This window comes from Pezoporus occidentalis, unplaced genomic scaffold, assembly GCF_034315485.1.
Source record: "Pezoporus occidentalis ecotype Australia unplaced genomic scaffold, CSIRO_AGI_Poc_V1 ctg41, whole genome shotgun sequence".
In the NCBI taxonomy this organism is placed as follows: Eukaryota; Metazoa; Chordata; class Aves; order Psittaciformes; family Psittacidae; genus Pezoporus; species Pezoporus occidentalis.
This window is the reverse complement of record NW_026915736.1, coordinates 3,542,443-3,560,916: the sequence shown is the minus strand read 5'-3', so window position 1 is coordinate 3,560,916 and position 18,474 is coordinate 3,542,443. Positions and strand designations below refer to the sequence as shown.

The window sequence follows — 18,474 nt, the reverse complement described above, 5'->3', positions numbered from 1 at the left end:
TGTAAGGAAGCACTGTCTCTCCACTAGCTCAAACAAAATACCTGCAGAGCTATTTACTATTTTTTACTATCTTATCTACATCTCGCTTCCAACCTCCCATATTTTTCAGCACATAACATTTTGCATATACCTCAATGAAGCTACTGAATGCGATTTTATTTTATTTAAACAAGCCCCAGTAATTCCTACCCCGTCACACAGCTCTACAGCCTTGAATATGAGATATGAAGTAAAATCATTAGAAATTAGACAAACTCTTCAGGCCCACAATCTCCCAAGTCAGACTACCCAGCTCCCTGCTTTGTTACCTGGCTAATATTCAACAGTAATTTGTACTGGGATAACAGCAGGGCTAATTATGCATCACAGGAAAGATCTTTTCAGCAGAGTGCGATAGTACATCAGGAAAGAAGCCAAGTATTGATCTAATTTAACAGCAAGTCCAATCACACAGTGTAAGAAAGGGTCTGTGAATATCCGCACTGAAAATGCCTTAGGTGCAATTCTTGATCCATTCCCTACATTAAAGCTTAAAATACAGCCTTTCCATAAACCTCTGTCCTCCAGCAGAAAAGCCTGCTTTGTAGCGCATGCCACATCTTTTGGAGGGGATCGTTCAGATGAATGGAAGAAGTTTTCTAGCAGGGGAAAGGTTTAGCAAGTCTAAACTTTGAAGGAGCCTTCCTGCAGCTTCAAGACAATACTGTCCAAATAGCAGCCTAGAGTAACCTCTCCCACTTCATAACTAAAATGGCCTGAAAAATCCACCATCAAAAAAGGCCTTAGGCAGAAATGGATCAAAATCAGAATGGCTTTGGATTAAAACCAAATTCATTATTTTTCCAAGGGAAAAAAAAGTGGAATAGATGCACATTTATAGAACGTATTTTTACACCTTCTTGCAGGGCTGAATAATCCTGTTGCAAAGGTTTTATACAGAGAAGAGAACTTATGGCAAAACGTCTTGCTAAAGAATGCATTCCCTCTCCATTCCTGAAACAAAACAAAGCAAAAATTTAAAAAAATATTTCTTCATACCCTTTTCCATTTTGGTCATTAATAACCCCAGGTAGATGCAGGATGAATTGCCACTTTAGTAGAGTGCTATAGGTCAGATCCTTGACTAAGTAGGTGATCAATGTACCATCTGTTTGAAAGAGGACAAATGACTGATTTATCCTTTCCCCAGATGGCCACCAATTTCCTTTAGCAATCATGAAATTACTACAGCCATGAAGTCAGTAGCCACTATTTCTTCTCCAAGATGGAGTTTTCTCAGTCTTTGGGAGTCTCAAAGGAAAACAGTGAGCACCAGAGGCCAGCTTGATAAATGACTCTACAAGTCACTTGAAACTGTTGGAACAGTGAACAGTTCCCTCACCAATCACAGCTTACCTGAATCTACTTAAAGCCCTAAATGGTGCTTGTAGGAATGACAAAGAAAAGAGAATCCAGGAAACAGGGATGGGAAAAGTGCAACTGGCTTTTTGGCTTTCAGCCATGACAAAAAAAAAAAACACAGCCTCTACACCATTCCTTAAAAGGGGCTGAAATAGCTCTGATACCGGTGAAGAGTTTCTGCCTGGAAAGTCACACAAAAACATTTTTAACAATGTATTTTGGCATATGGTTGCTACAAATATGATTATTGAACATGTGTTTACTGGCATCAAATGTTCATGCTCAAGTTTGTCTAGTACAAAATCTAGTGGAAAACAAATCTTAACCTCAGATTCCAGGAACACTCCTATTTCAAACCTACTTTCCAGAAGAAGTTAGAAATTCAGGCCATAATGCTGTGACTGCCTCTTAATGGTTTAACACTGCTACAAAAATTCATGACCAATTCTAAAAACCTAGATGCAACACTGACATAACATCCCCAGTGGAGGGCAAGCAGGCAAGCATGAACTATGTCACCTCTATTTATACTTTAGTCTCCATAGCTGCTAGAATATCCCATTTGGAAAAAGGAGACCTTGATTCAGTTCTCTACCCTGGCTGAAGTACTGCAGACCTACATCTCACAGCATGCTTTGTGTTAATCCCAGGATATGCTTTTGAAAGTGTGAAGTTAGAGCAACTGGGTAGGCTCTCTTTTTGTTGAACCCATTCTAGGAACAATTTTGGTAATGTCGTGGTTTAAACCCAGTCAGGTAACTCGTTCGCTCACTTCCCCCCCTTTTCTTGCCCTCCCCCTGCTCTCGGAGGGACGGAGAGGAGAATCGAAAAGAATGCAACTCCCACGGGTTGAGATAAGAACAGTTTAGTAACTAAGGTATAACACAGATCACTACTGCTACCACCAATGATAATAATGATAAAGGAAATAACAAGGGAAGAGAATACATCATCTCACCACCAGCCGACCGATAACTCGCCCCCCCAGCTTTCCTCCAACCCTGCAGTCCCCCAGCCCTTCCGGCTAACCCCAGTCACATCCTGGGCATGACGTGCTGTGGTATGGAATACTTCTTTGGTCAGTTTGGGTCAGGTGTCCTGTCTCTGCTTCCTCCTGGCTCCCCCTCCTCCCTGGCAGAGCATGAGGCTCACAAAGTCCTTGGCCAAACCAAAACATCGCTTGTTATCAGCTCTGTTCCCGAGCTGAAAGTCAAAACACTGCACTGCACCAGCTACCAAGAAGGGGAAAAATGACTGCTACTGCTGAACCCAGGACATCTTTCCTACAGACTTGGGATATGCTAAAAACTTACAGCAGCAGTTAGGAAAGGAAGTGATCCATTTTCATTATTATCAGCAAATAGTTAAAATAAGCACAAGACCTCTGGAATGGGACAATTTCAGTAACGCCCTCCCCACCAATACTTCCTACCTGTTAGTGGCAGGTTCTTATTTCTCAGCAAGCCTGTGCATGCTCAGATCCCTGTGTTGGCCTGCAGAAGCACATACTGAGGAACCCAGTTCTTCCTAGGCCCTGTTGCAGAAGCCACAGATAGCACAGGAAATTGCCTCTCCTCTGAAGGCAAAATGCTTAAAGTCAAGATGTGCAAGTCCCTAGTTAAACGTGTTGCATGATTTGTCTGAAACAATAAAAGCAATTCAAGATTAATTTTTTAAATGCTAGATTGAAATAAAAGGTAAGCATATTATAAGAAGTGCTTTTTGTTTCAGCAAGCTTTTCAGGGTTAATAAGAAATGCCCAGGTTATGAAAACACACCTTTCTTTTTAAAAGAAGTAGTCATTATAGATGCAAGTCCTACCATCTACTGTGTCTATAATCAGGATAACTGAGATCTTGTTCCTTTTGTTTATTAAATGTACTGGTGAACATGTGGTCCTGGAGGTGGCTTAAACATGGTTATGAAATGCATGGATATGATATTAAATGTTTCATACACACAAAATTACCATGCTATTAAAAATATATAGGGCTTCTTTTCTTCTCTCTTTTCAAAGATATACTGACAGCTGCTCAGCCCCATCATATGGCAGGAAGAACCTCAACACCAAGTTAGGCACCGAGTACCTTACTTTTTTTCCAGTTCCTGGTCCATCAAAACTTCAGCATATCTTTAACCAGCAAATAATCCCCCAAAATACTTAACATTAAGCAAATACTTGTTTACTAAATCAGGACCTAGGTCTCAAGTTGTACTGCTATCTCAAATCTCCCCTTTCAGACCCTCACCCTTACTTAGCATAAAGGTTTTTCATTTAGATAGTTTTGAATGTGCTTGTATAGAATCAGATTTTCTTTTCATCATATTCTCAATAGAAAGCCACGGTTTGGTGGCACAAAATAGAAAGCCCATGAGGTACAGCACACATAAATCACAAAATGTTTTGGGTTGAAAGAGACCTTAAAGATTGTCTGTTTCCAACCCCCTGCCATGGGCAGGGACACTTATACTCTAGACCAGGTGTCCCCATCCACCTGGCCTTGAACACTTCCCGAGATGGGGCATCCAAAGCTTCTCTGGGCAGCCTGTGGTCTTCAGATTCAGGACTGGACAAATTGCTGTGGCTCAGCAAAGCAGTCCTCTGAAGTGCAAATCATGTTTGTATTCACATTCAGCTAAGCAGCACGCATAGATTTTGTGCAACCCATTAACTTCATCCAATGTGTCACTCACTTCTCACAATACTATGGGTATATGGAACCGCCAGAAGAAATTGGTCCTGCAAATAGCTGAAGGTTATGAGTTTGTTGTTGGGTCTTGTGGTTTGGTTTCTTGTAAAAAAAAAAAAAAAAACAAACCAAAAACCCCCTAAAAAACACCACCACCACAAAAAAACCAAACACCACCCCCCCCCCAAAAAAAAACAAAACTAACAAACAAACCAAAACTAAACAACCCTCCCATCCCCAAACCACAAAACACAGCCACAGAAAAAAAACAAACCAACTTCTGCATTCTCCCCCACCTCCCATGACATGTCAACAGCAGCCACCTTTGCAGAACAGAATATATGCACCTCGCTGTAAGAGATTCAGGTTGCACTTTGAAAGGACTTGGCTGCTTTTACAATAGTAGCTTTTATGGTCAGAGAAGCAGGTTGCAGACTGGAATGGCCTTCCCAGACAGGAACAATCACAATGCAGCTGACTGCTCTATCTCTGTCACTGCAGCACTTCATCCAACATTTCATTATTCTTAAATGTGACAAGTGACATTGTACAGCTGCCATTCTCTGGGATCTTCACAAAACCAGAAAGCACCTCAACAAGCTCTTCCAGAAGACAAAATTGGAAATTGTCAAATTGCACCAGAATGATAACAGCTTGTAGGATTTTGTTAGGAACAATAACTTACACCCTACTATGCATTCCCCTCCGCATGCAGGTTTGGTAGAGGTCATGGGTACTGATAATTCTGGTTACAATGGAGCATGTTTTCTTGGCACCTTAAGTTACTTGCTGCAGGATAGTGCTATGAATGTACTATATGTATTTACCTAGCCATTAAAAGAAGAAAATGAGGGAGGAAAAAAAAAAAAAAAAGAAACAAAGTGCTTTCAGCCCCTCCAGAGCAAGACCAAAAAGTACAATGCTACACTGAAACTGCAGGTAGCACCCCACTTATACCAGGGTGAAACTCACAGGGCGAGCCTTGTCCTACTCAAGGGAGCACACTAGGCCCTACCTGGCTATGCAGACTCTCTCCAAGCAGCTCTGTTGCCCTGTAGTTTGGGAACAGTTTGGGGCCTGGTTTCCTGTGGGAGCAAGGCATACACTGAGCATGAAAGTATACCGGTCAGTCAGTGCGTTTTAATAATTTTGAATACAATGTCCAATTTCAGTTAAATGTGACTAAACAAGAAAATTCACAAAGGTTAAATACTTATACATTCCATACAACTGTGACTAGCAAAGGGGGTAATTCCTACCAATTACCTCCTGAAAGGATGCAGTGTGAGCACAGTTTATGATAGGCAGATCCTGGAGTTCATGCAATGTACAGCCACTACTGATATTCCAAACACAAAAAGCTTTAGTTGCGGAGCTCCATATGGAAATCTACCTTAATTAGTTCTGCTGATTGTAGAGTTGTTTTATCAGCTGTGTCTATAGCACACTGATTCACCCTTTCACATTTATCTCCTGTATTTCACAGACCATTCCAGGCAAAAATGTTTCTTTGAAATTCAATTTTTGTATTTTTTTCCAGCTCCTTTCTTCAACAGAAGCATCATGTTGAAGTGAGATGTCAAGATTTAATAGGGTTTGTAGTCAACCTTCACTTTCAAGTGCTCATTAATAGTTGTAGGATCAAATAAGGAACTGAAAAAAGCCTCCTTATCCCTTTTCACAGCACCTTTGCTCATGTTTGCTGGAATGAACAAACAAACTTGTAGCTGCCCAAATTGTAAACTACTGCTGGATGAAGGGTTTGCATTGGGAAGTTACCTTAAAGACCATGTAGTTCCAAACCCCCTGCCATGGTCAGGGACACCTTCTGCTATACCCATCCAGGCTGGCCTTGAACACTGCCTGAGATGGGACATCCACAGCTTCTCTGGGCAAGCCGTTCTAGTGTCTCACCACTCTTGCAGTAAAAAACTTCTTCCTTATATCTAACCTAAATCTTCTCTCTTGCAGTTCAAAGTCATAACCCCTTGTCATATCACCACGTCTTTTAAAAAGTCCCTCTCCAGCTTTCTTGTAGGCCCCTTTAGGTACAGAAAGGCTGCTCTTAAAGTATCCCTGGAGCCTTCTGTTCTCCACACTGCATACAGTTTTCTCCATAGAAAAGATTCTGAAGCCCTCTGATCATCTTTGATACTCTCTAGACACGCTCCAACAGGTGTTGAGGGCCCCAGAGCTGAACAAAGTACTCCAAGTGGAGTCTCATGAGAGGGGAGTAGAAAGAGAGAATCACCTCTTTAGTCTTGAGTCTGGATGTAGCTGATTCAACTCCTCCTGTAGTTGACTAGAAAGCTTGCTGAATGGTGGCATAAAGAGTTCATAGCCTCTGTCAGCTATGAGAGCAAGCATCTGAATCAGTATGGGCTTAGTTTTGTTTGTTTGGCATTTTTTTAGTAACAGCTAACAAAAGCTGTGTCCAAACTATCAGTCATCTGCATTACTGTATTGTGCTTGTAAACATGCAATTTACAGCAAGGAAAATAGCTTCCTTTATTGCTAGGTACAACAGTAATATAACCACTATAAAGTGATTTTACGTACTATGTCAGTATACTGGAATATAATGGCATTTCCAGGTTTCCAACAGAAGCCATTATTAGTTATGATTTCCTTTTTAGAAATGACATTCAGAAATCATGATACATTGACTCTTCTTTTTATTTTTAAAATTTTACAGCTGTTACAAACTTTCAGGGCAAAAGATTAAAGACCAAAGTGAATTCTGTGGTTCCCTGACAATGGTATTGTCCAGTCTTTGGACTACTGTAATTGCAAAAGAAAGACTTTCCAATTAAAAACTAAATAATAATAAAAGGAGTAACAAGGAGGAATGAGACATTACAGGTATCAGCAATAACCTATCAAAACTAAATTGGGAAGCTTAGATTATATCTAGTGTTCAAACCCTAGTATTCCAACAGCCATGCATCCTCCTTTCTCAGAGAGGTCCCCAGGCAAGTTGGCTCCATAACTTGTTCATATTTTTGGTCATTTCTTTTAGTTGAATAAATCAACTGGCACCCTGTCTCAACAATCCCCCCAAGTCATCTTCACTGTTAAATTCTAGCACCTGCTTGATTATTTTCTCATCTCTACACAGTACTAAAACCAAGAGAACAAAGATCCAGACCAACACGTTCAATTCCAGCTTTTTCAAAATTAGTTTGTCAAATTTGCACCTTAAATGATCCATCACACCACAGTTTGAAAACAACACTGATAATGAATTTTTCTTGCATTTGTAGAATTGTCAAGGATTAGTGTTTTCTCCAAATATCTGTTAATTTAACTTCTGAAGTCTCACTATTAGGGTCTCTGCCTCTTTTCATGCAACATTGCTTCCCATGTATGAAATATTTCTTGGCATATTTCTTCTTGCATTCATCTTTCCACACAGAGCTTTCCCTTGCAGAATCTGTTTCTCCCTCTTGCATATTAATCAATCAGACTCAAGTACTCATTCTGTAAGTGCTGGACTATGTGTGCCAAACTATTCTATTGTCTCTGAAGCACTCGTGTACAAAAGGAAGGAGCTGAAAACATTTGCAAGACAGTGACCTTATTTTACACATTGATGAAAAATCATTGCACAGAATAACACAGCATTAATAACAGCAACACCATTATGTCCCTGATGATCTTAACACTAAGATGCAGGACTTTGTTCTGAGGGGCATGGGGAAGAGTGGGGAAATCTGCAAAGGACTGCTGTAGAATTTTGTATGATTTTCAGTCCTTTCAGGCTCTCAAAATACTTGTGACCCTTTGAAACAACTGCAGCTTAACAATCATCCAGCAAAACAGACTTATCCCTGTCCTTGCATCTTCTATCCCCAGTGAATTTTAAAACATTAGACTGAGCACAACATTGTGTACCTGTTGCACACATGCTTTTACTGTCCAAAATGAGCAAACAAAGATGAAAGGACAGTTCTGGTCCTACCTTATAACAGTACACATAGGTTAGCTTGTATGGAAGAGGTTTAACACTATAGAGACCACTTTCCTTCTAGTCACAAACTCGTAAATTATTGAGGGGAAGAAGTATCACTTGCAATAGGCTGTATCACTGGGACAAATTCCAGACCTGTGTGTTTTGATGAATGATACAAGAGAAACATGACCTAAACAGCAAAAGCTCATTTAAAAAGCCCCTACTTTTTCCAAAATGGAATTTTACCTTTTCACCTTAGATTCCTAGAACCCACAGTACTGCTGATCATCTTCCCACAGTTTGACAAGAGGTCACTCACTGATTGTCATTTGCTAGATGCAAGCTGAAGTGTCTGTTCTGTTTCTCCAACAACAACCTCTTAATCCTTAACTAAAACTTCACTTAATGTAAAACTCTATAGTCATGAGGGAAAAGAGAAACATCAAACGCATTCTGTGACTAACCTTGATGTCTTAAGCAGCTCTGAGGCAGTCTTGAGATGCATGTAATTGTCATGCGTCAGAACGCAAACACATCAAACATCAAAATTCTGAGACAAGTATGACACTGGTATCAACAGTACTGAGAATAACTGTTTATGATTCTAAACAGCTTGAACTTTAGGAGTTTCTGAGGCTGTAAAGCTTAGAGAAGTATTAATGCTGACACTTGATGCCATTTTAAAAACTCAAATGCCTTCTTTTCACCCAAACTGAAGCCACCTTTCCCTTTCACATTTTCAGTGCTTTATGTCTCCTTTCTGTCACAGAAACTGGTATTTCCTGGTGTTTAGTATTGTTTCTACATCTTTAAACACTTTATCATGACCAACTTCCTCAGCAGCATCTGAGGAAGCCTGTAAGTAAATGTTAACTAAGGTAAATAATAAAAGGCACCGTCTGAATCAGTTCAGGCTCAAAAGCTGCAGGCCCCAGCCCACCTGCCCATAGCCCTGCTCTTCTGGTAGCACCTCCCACTGCACCCCAGGGAGCGATGCCCCAGCCAGCACCAGGACTAGATGGCTGCCACCACTTCTCTCAGGACAGCTCTCGACACCACAGGTGGGGGCAGTCCTGGCTCCAGGACCCTGCCTGTCACCCACTCCTTTTCCACGCTGCTCACAGTGACCCCAGTGCAGACTTGGCACATCACTTCCGCCAATGCCATAAACCCTGCACAGCTTCTCCCACAGCCCCATGGTGACAGCACCTACCCCTACCACAGCCATGCCAGGTTCAGGCATGGCCTGTGCTCTCTGGCTTTCACTGCCAAAGGCAGAACCATCTCCAGCAACTAAATGTTTAATTTGTGAAATTTATTGCCAGCGAGCTCACACCTTTGATCACCCTGTTAGCTACTGACAAAAGAGTAAACAAACACACACTTACCTCTTCCCTGTTTCAGAGGCACTGCTTACTTCGCTTGCCCACAGGTTTCCCCCCATCCCTCACAGTTCCCGCAGAGAGGTGATGGACTGTCTGGAACTGGCAGGGTCACAGCCACAGCCCCACTGCCAACACCACCACCCCATTCCTTGTTGGGGCAGGAGATGACCTTCACAAGGAGCACATAGCCACACAGGGACAGACACCGGGCAAGGAGATGGCCCTGGCCACACACATGAACTGACCAAAGCAGCAAATTCAGCATCCAAGCAAAGGACTGTAGTATGCAACACAAAAATTGTTTTTCTTTTCACTGTTTCTAGGCCCACAAGGGGCTGACCTCCCCACACAGGTGTACCTGCCTTTCTTTCTTCCCCTGACAGGCAACAGAAAGTTTAAAAACAAAAATTCCCCATGGTTCATTTTTATCAGGATCTCCAAAGAGTAATGCTGTTGGAGAGTCTACCATTGGAAAGTACGCTCACTGGAAACCTAATTATACAAATCAAATATATACAGGCAGTGATGAAAAATGTCCAGATACCACACCACTCAGCTACAGAGCTCTGTATGTATGTGGTCTGATTAAAATCACCTTCAACCCACTTTGCTGAGAACCTCCTTGACTAAAGAGGGCTAGAAAGCTGTATTTGATTTAATTTCAGGGCTTTAGCATATTCTGCCTTTCTTGGTCCTCTCACGCTCCCTTAGCAATATAAATAGCCTGTACATAACAAAGTAAATCATCCAAATCAGCATTCTTGCAGGTACCCACTAATACTCCATCACAAAACTGGACAATTTAAGGTATGATAAACCCAAGCTGATGTAAAACCTTCCACAGAAGAAAACGGATATAAGCTGTCACATCACAACTCTATTTAAATGCAGATTTTATGTATATGTTGTTCGTAACTATCCTTATGCTTTCAAAGCGGACCCTTTGAAGCAAATGTTTTGCCTTGGCTGCACCCAATCTCACTTTTTACTCTTGTTACGGAGAATCACACCCTAAGGTTGGGCTTAAATCACAAGCTTTATATTTTTTAGTACAAGAAAAAAATAAAATAAGTGCTATTGTTTAAATCTCATAGAAAATTGTGTGTATGAACACTTGAAAAAAGGAAACAGAAAACAGGCAATAAGTGATATGCTTTTCTTTCTAGAAAAAAAGAGCTTGACTTATTTTAAGATAAGATTTTAATAAAAACTGCACCCTCAGTACTACAACTGGGCTTCAACAACTTGGGCTTTTACCTAGAAATATTGTAGCTTAAGTGTTTAAGTTTGACCAAGTACATTTCCCCTTCCACACACACAGACATCCAAGGTCACTGGAACTAGAAGTGTGCTCAGTTATGTGACAATCTGTCAAGATAGTAACAGAGATCCTGACAGCATGATGACCCAGAAGACATCAGAAGCCCCTAAGAATCACTTCAGCCCAAATATCTTAGCACCAAGGAACTGAAAACAGTCCCAAGACATCTGCATGATTTCCAGAGCACTTTATACAAGAATTTCACCCTTTCTGAACTTTAGTGCATTTTTCTCCTTAATAATTCCTAGCATTAGTAATAACAAAGTCACTTTAACAATGGCCACAGTGTTGCTTGCTGGGATGTATTAAACTCATAACAGTTCTTGTTAGGGAATATATTCTCAGTGATAGATTATCAGTGAGGTATAAGAATTGAATGCTGACAAAATAACTTTTTCTGCTACCATTTATCTGTTACTTGAACCACATCTTCCAGTATTAAGACCATGTCCATTTATAGAAATAAATGGGTGCACAACAGCATTTAGCTCTGAACAAGCCATAGAATCATAGAATAGTTAGAGTTGGAAAGAACCTTAAGATCAGCTATAACAGTTGATGGAAAAAGTATGGGCCAGATTAACCTACAGAGAGCCACTGAACTTCCAGGCATTTCCATTTATAATACATGACTGAAGAAAATTATCCTAGAAGCTGTATTTTCCTGACTTTTGTCCAATGGCTGCTTATCATCATCTCTGCAGTAATACAGAATTAGATGGGAAAAACAGGCCTCACCAAACAAAGTGTTTGCATAGGTTTTTGGAGATGTTTTATATCAAAGGAGAAGAATATGCTCAGACTGAAGTCATACCCATTTCACCACACACCTCACTATCAACTACCCCCTCTGCATCACAGATTCTAGATCAAGTACTTAAAGACTCCCATTGTTCAGCTAATAACCAGCTGCAAGGTAAAAGGTGAACCTTCAAATGCAATTTAAAAATCTCAGAACTGCTTTCCTATCTTCTACAGTATGAGAAATGCTTCAAAGAAAGAAAACAGTCTTCCTTAGGTTTTTGCAAATCATTAGTATCCACTGCTAACTAGAGGAATAAAAAGCTTTAATAGCATAAGACACTTCTCCAAAAAAAACAAACCAAAACTTTATCCCTTCACTGCATGCTGAAAATTAAATTCTTTCTTTTAATACTTGTTTAAAAAGCCTTCTGAACATCCTGACAAAACGTCATTAGATCACACAGCAAAATAACATGCAAGTCCCATTTTATGCTTTCTAATTCTTTCCTTGAAGGTTGGTATACCCCATCCTTACCTTGAGAAATGCCACTTCCCAGTACATGCTTTTAGGTAACTTAAAAATGTGGGAAACTTTAAATCACTGGACCTCGGTCACCTATGTACATCTTGAGCTAATTAAACACCTGTACTGAAAGCAACAGCCCCACCGGCATTTTATGTGAACTAGGTACAAGAGGACAAAGGACTTCAACTTGCAAGTTACATTTCTAGAGCCTTTCACACATATTACACATATCAGGAGCTGTGACGCCAGAAAATGCAGAAAGCTGCTAAAATTTAACGTTGGTAATAATGTTTGGTCTTACAGTCGAGCAATTTGTAGAGAATTATGGATAGAAGCATTAATTTAGGTAGCTGCAAAAACCAGAATGCAAGCAAAAGTGACAAACTTGCAGTTTAAGTTCTGCCTAAGGCCACCTGGAGTCTATTTCTGGTACTTCTTGATGCTGCTGTTAGCACAGAACTGAAGAACCAATGCTATTTTCACATTTCATTCCCCAATTTCTTTGCAGATGCAAAGAAAAAAAAAATAAATTTTCATATGTATTAGTAGTTATGTGTAGGAAGTTACCATTGCCTATGGGAGAAGAGAAAATGACCTGAGAGCAATTCAGATCTTCTAATTGTGTATATTATCAGTTTTGTTTAGTAATTCACTCATTTTGGGTGCACAGAAGATGCCTTGATATTTCTACTCAAAACGTAAGGATATGTCTCGACTCTGCCATGGAATCATGACTAACATCGTATTGTTTCCACCACTCACACAAAAGTCACTTCATTATCATCCAACCTTTGTGTGACAGCCATGATTTTTGCTTCATTTAAATTTTGTAGCTATTTATGCCATTACTTAACTACCAGCATTTAAAATGTTTCTTTGTATTGCTTTAATTGCACTACCTAGTATCTTTCCTGAAAGGCAGATCTGACTTCAACTTCTTTTGGTTGGTAGCACCTGTAAGGCACGTGTTTTGTAGAGTCACAGGAAAGGTGGTGGGCTGATTTTTAAGGAGGAGGAAAACAGCAGTTAGAAAAGATATTCTGACTGCCAAGAACACACACCATGTCCCATGCTCTTTTTCAGAATGCTTGCACCTTCCCAAATATTTGTCCATAAGCATTAGTCTATAGGCTTTTGAAAACTCAATTTAGTGTGGTAACGCTGACAATGTTCTCCCTGGAAGCTTTATTGTTGGACAAAAGGTAACAAATTTCACAAGGTTTTTGGTGACCCTTTCTTGTCCTCATGCCTTCCCTAACCTATATCCACACCACCTAAAAGAAAGAGCTACAACAGAACCAGGATGGTGCACATCAAGCTGATAGTTCCTCGTTCTTTTTCTCTCAACAAACCCATGATCGATGTTGATCTGTTAGTGATTACCCTCAGCATTCAGAGAGCAGCTGTGACTCCCCCATACCTCTGTCCTGGAAGGCCCCATGATTGCTCACGAAGCTCCGGGAGCCCTCAGTCTGCTAACACAGGCTCTCACATGGATAGACTGTCTGGTTCATAGGGCTCTGTCCTTAAACACAGTGCTGTCCCTTGTTTCAAACCAGGCACCCCTTCAGATTTTCTTGCCAGGTCAGTTCTCATGATGGGAGAATTACTGTGCAAGTACCTGCCTTCTGCATTAGAGACCTTCCTGTGGCTGAACCAGAAATTTGTAATGATTTTTCATCCCTACTTTTAGGCTTAAGTTTACTAACCTAACACCATTAGATTCAGCTATTACCTGCCTGAGTTAGACTATTTCACACAGTAGTTGCCTAAATGCTGTTAGGCACTCTACCAATATAAATATCACCGTTTTAAGAGTCACAAAAAGGGCCCACATTCAAAACTCCACCTCTAATTGTTTCACATTAGTAGGTATTTGTTTTTCCTGCTCCCACTGCTAAAAGTCCCTGCTCTTAAATTTTCATGCACTCACATACAAAAAGCCACCTGTCTCTGAAGCTCTTCATTGTGTTTTCTCCACTTGAATCCATGCACAATACAACTGCTTCACTACTAAGAGAGCAACTAAAAAAAGCAAAATCAAATTTCACAACATAAAAATAGGTTTTTTTTTTAAATAAACTATTAAATAATACAAGCAGCAAGGTGATTCAGTGGCTTCAGAGACTAGATATTTCTTTCAGCTTTTGCTACACTACCTGCTCAAACGTTTCTATTGTGATTTGTAACAAGGGAACCTTTAATAGACCTGCACATGGATGGATATAGGTTTCCATTTACCTTCAAGGTTATTTTGATTAAAGCATTACATTTTTTGCCTTTTACCTCAAAGCTGCCAGGGTACTTCAAGGACTTAATCTGCAAATTATGAGTTACAATTCAATTGACAATGCAGGAAATGATAGACCATCTTTAGTTGGGAACGTCATATGCCCCTTACGCTGGGAGAATATTACAAATGAATCATTATAGAAAATACTCAGCAAGCCAAGTAGTGCACTATACAAAATCTGGGATCTTATTTTCCTCTCTGAGGATAATAAATTGGAGATAGGCTATGCATCTCCAGTTTAATCTGAAGAGCTGTATTTCTATTAGAGGAAATGCCAGTTTCCTTGTATCTTGCTTCTTCACCTCTTATCTCCCACAACATACCTCCCAAATCTCCACACAAGAAAGCTACACTAATACGACATATAGCAGTTAGCATACTAGCATCTAAGCCTACAACTGTCCTTACCCACATCAGAAGGAACTGTTAGGGGAGGCACTTGAGGAGCACCAGTCGCAGTCTGCACAGGGAGGCTGTGATGCAGAGCTCAAAACAGGCTTTATTCTCCACACAGCTAGCGCTGTGTCTGTTTTCCCTCATCCCACTAACCCTGGAAATGGCAGCTTGTGGCTGAGAGGCCTAGCATAGTCTCTATAGTTACACTGTTGTTAGCAAAACAGAGACTCCCAGACCTTCCTGAAAGCATGAAAGCTCCCTTCTTGCAGACTCACTTACAGATTCCAGCAAGGCAGCCCAGCAGCACTTAGCATCAGCATTTAGCCCCTCTTATTGTTTAAGCAGTGTCCTCCTCAGAAAGATAGGCTCTAGACACCCAACTCCCTCCTAATGATACTTTACACTTGGTAAATATCTCTAGCATTTTGCTTAGACAACATAAAAAAAAAACCAACAATCAAAACCACCCACATCAATAGTCACCCCTTCACAGCCACCTCCCAGCAAGAGGTCTCTAGCTCTCAGGAAGCTCTACTGGCCTTTAATCTCTGCCCCTAATCACCACCTAATAATTCCTTCACCTGAATAGTAACTATTTCCACTCCACCCCACATTTCACCTAACAGAGCCAGCCAAATTGTATCAGCCAGTTCATAAACAAATAAAATGTGGGAAGATTGGCTGCACCTGTTGCATTAATGCTACACACTGCTGAAAGGTACCTTAACGCTTGTGCCTGTAGCCAGTCATGCAGTGTGGCAAAGACATCTTTCTTAAAAATACACTAATAAACCCAGTGTAGTGCTCTAGGCTGTAATTGCACAGCTCCTTAGGAGCAGAGTAAGAAAATCACTGTAAACTCAGTCTTGTTTCGAGGCAGCTATAAAGGATCTCCACTGACTAGTAAGACAAATCTTGAAGTGTAACCAGTTTCCCCCCTCCTCACTTTCTGGTTTACTAGTCAATTTGTTTACTCAGTCAGTGTGGGAAACTATGTGTTTATTGCCTTTTTTAATCCTGTATTCCAATTAATTTCTTAAAGCATTGTTAATTCAAGTCTGTTATTTTATCTGTACCTACTTTGTGGGTTGCTTAAGGCCCTAAGCATGTTTTACCTTTCCTCATATTTGATAGGTCCTGACTTTTAGGTCTCTTGAGAAATTCTTCTGGGGGCACTTCTTTAGGTAATGCTTTTCTGGGCACACTAGGTAGAATGTGAAGCCTTTCTCAAAGCTCTGCAGTGAGAAGATGTTAGATATATTACAGAGCTTGGAGCACCCCAGCATTCAGGTGCAACCAGTTCTCAAACCCATACATAAGCAGCTCCATCTAAGGACTTTTTCTGTGGATCTGTATTTAAATGGCAGTGTTCAGCAAAAGACTGAGAACTGCATCTCTGTTTTCAATTTAGACTTATTCTGTTCAGTACAGGGCTTGATCCAGGATTCTGTGGTTTGTTGCATTCATGTTCTAAGCCATCTTTCTCTTAAACAGAGAGTGAGCTCAGAAACCCCATTTTCTCTTCAGCATTCCATTTGGCACTTTTCTGTTGTTCATACCCACTGGGGTAAATAGTATTTACACTGTATTATTTTGAATAGAACCTCACAAATTCAACATCCCAACTAGTGTATACGTTATAGCTCTTCTGGTCATTGGTAGCTCAGCCAAAAAGTTATTGCTGTCACTCATGATAATTACGCATAAGACCTTGAAAAGGAAACAATTATTGCTGTACTAAACCACTCAGTGGATCCCAGATTTTAAATTCCACTGCAGTTACATTATTTTGACATATGACAAGTGACACACCAGAACAAAAAAAAAGCACATTTAAACCTGAAAAGAACCTTTCCATTCTTCCTACCTAATTTCTGTGTTCCTGAAGAAAATTAAAGCTTTACTCTTGATCTCTAGCTGTATATTTTAGCAGTCACACTAAAATAATCAGTGGAATCTAATTTTCTTTCCACTTTCTCAATTGTAACTACCTGTAGGATTGAGTCATAAGATAAATTAAATCAAAAAGACAAAACAATTTGTTGCAAGATATGCCACTAATCAGCATCTATAATAATGCGATGCTCATTCTTGCAAAGATTTTTGCAAAGAAATTAGCAGTTAAATAAATAACTTGAAATTAATATGTGGGTGTGCGATAGTGTCCAAAAAATGTGTAGAACAAATGGTAAATCAATGAATAACAATTAATATCTGCTTATTATAAGGCTTTGGTTTGGTTGGTTGTGTTAGTTGGATTGGTTTTAGTTGAGGTATTTCTTTAAATTGCCTTCTGGAGGAAGACAGCATTATTGTCTGATTTTGTATGCATGAACTGTGTCCTAGATTGATACCTGTGACTTATCCCTGCTCATCCATAAGACAGAGCTGAAAATACATAGAAGTCTGCTTCTAGAGAAAAATCTCTTCATCATTATGTGCAGGACTGGGGCAGACACTTTCATTTACAAGCAGCTCAACCTCAGGTTCAGTTGAATGAGCATGTGCAGTCCTGAATTTACTCTGCCTTATCTGGTTCCTTCCATCAATTCATCCTTAACATAACTTAATCTAACTGGGATAAAGTATAACTGAGGTCTTGACTAAGACTGAAAAGAAGTGAATTGTAATGGAAAGCCCCCAGGTTGCCTTGCAAAAGGATGCCATTTTATGAGACTCAGGGCACTTTTTAGTATTTTTTAGTATTTTTTGCAGTCATTCAAAAATTAAAATGTGTGAAGCAAATTTCAACATACCATATATTTAGGTTTACTGTAAAGGTGATACTTACCATCTACATTGTTTAGCAAAGAAATACCTAAGAAAAAGAACGGGTCTCAACAATAGTGGAAAGTAAACAACAGGAAAACTGCTCTGACATTCAAAACTACCATGTTGGGAATAAGGTACCAAAGCTGTTAAGTTTTGCCCACGCTAATGAAAATCAGTAGCTGGGTAAACAATCCATTTAAGTAATGCTCAAATGACTCCAAAGAAATAAAAAGTACATTTAATGATTTCTGTGGAAATAAATTCCTTTAATGGTACATTAACCAATCTGAACCCTAGAAATTATTTAAAATAAAAAGATACAAGTAGGCAATTATCAAGAAAAAGCCACCGGAATAACACAAAACATTTCAGCTTCTCTGTAATACATAAGGAATTTATCCTGACAGGATACCTGTATAATTTTTCAAACCCTTCAAAATAGGCTTATTCATATCTTAAGTTTTAATTTGCTTAAAATTAAACCCAACTATTTCTTCTTAAGAAGCCTGTATCCATTCTGCCTAGAGTAAAACGCAAAGAGGAAGAAAGGTAATGCCTTAGGACTGAGATTGAATTTAGGTCCTTGCAGCTAACTAAAAGTCAATACAATTTAGATACCTAAATCTCCTTGCAAAAATCTCAGCCTGGTTTTTGAGGCTTTGTAGTACCACCTAATCTCAGTGTTCACACAGTTAAGGAAAATGCACAGAATTTGACTAACATTATCTGTATATTAACATATAACAGCTTAACATAGTCATTTAAAGCTAAACATGCCCCAGGCAATGCTCATCTTCTGCTCTATTAGATTATTTCACAGATTATTTATGGCTCTTTCATCAAGTTAGTAATTTGAAGGTGAATGAATCCAAGGAAACTAGGAGCATGCATAGGGAATTCACACAGGGAAGTCAAATCCAGAATGAACTTGGACACAGCATGCAGATCTGAATGAATTCTTGAAGGATCTCTGGAGTTTCTCTGCTTTTCCTGC

The 18,474-nt window shown here is 39.8% G+C and overlaps 1 long non-coding RNA gene across 1 annotated transcript in view; it reads right to left on the bottom strand.

Annotated features, from left to right (window-relative positions):
• Window positions 1-15,224, bottom strand: part of LOC134171589 (uncharacterized) — a 49,634-nt gene extending 34,410 nt beyond the window's left edge. Inside the window, exon 1 of the long non-coding RNA XR_009967673.1 lies at window positions 15,192-15,224. This is a non-coding gene — a long non-coding RNA (uncharacterized LOC134171589). The remainder of the gene's footprint in view (window positions 1-15,191) is intronic.
• Between the last annotated feature and the right edge of the window lie 3,250 nt (window positions 15,225-18,474).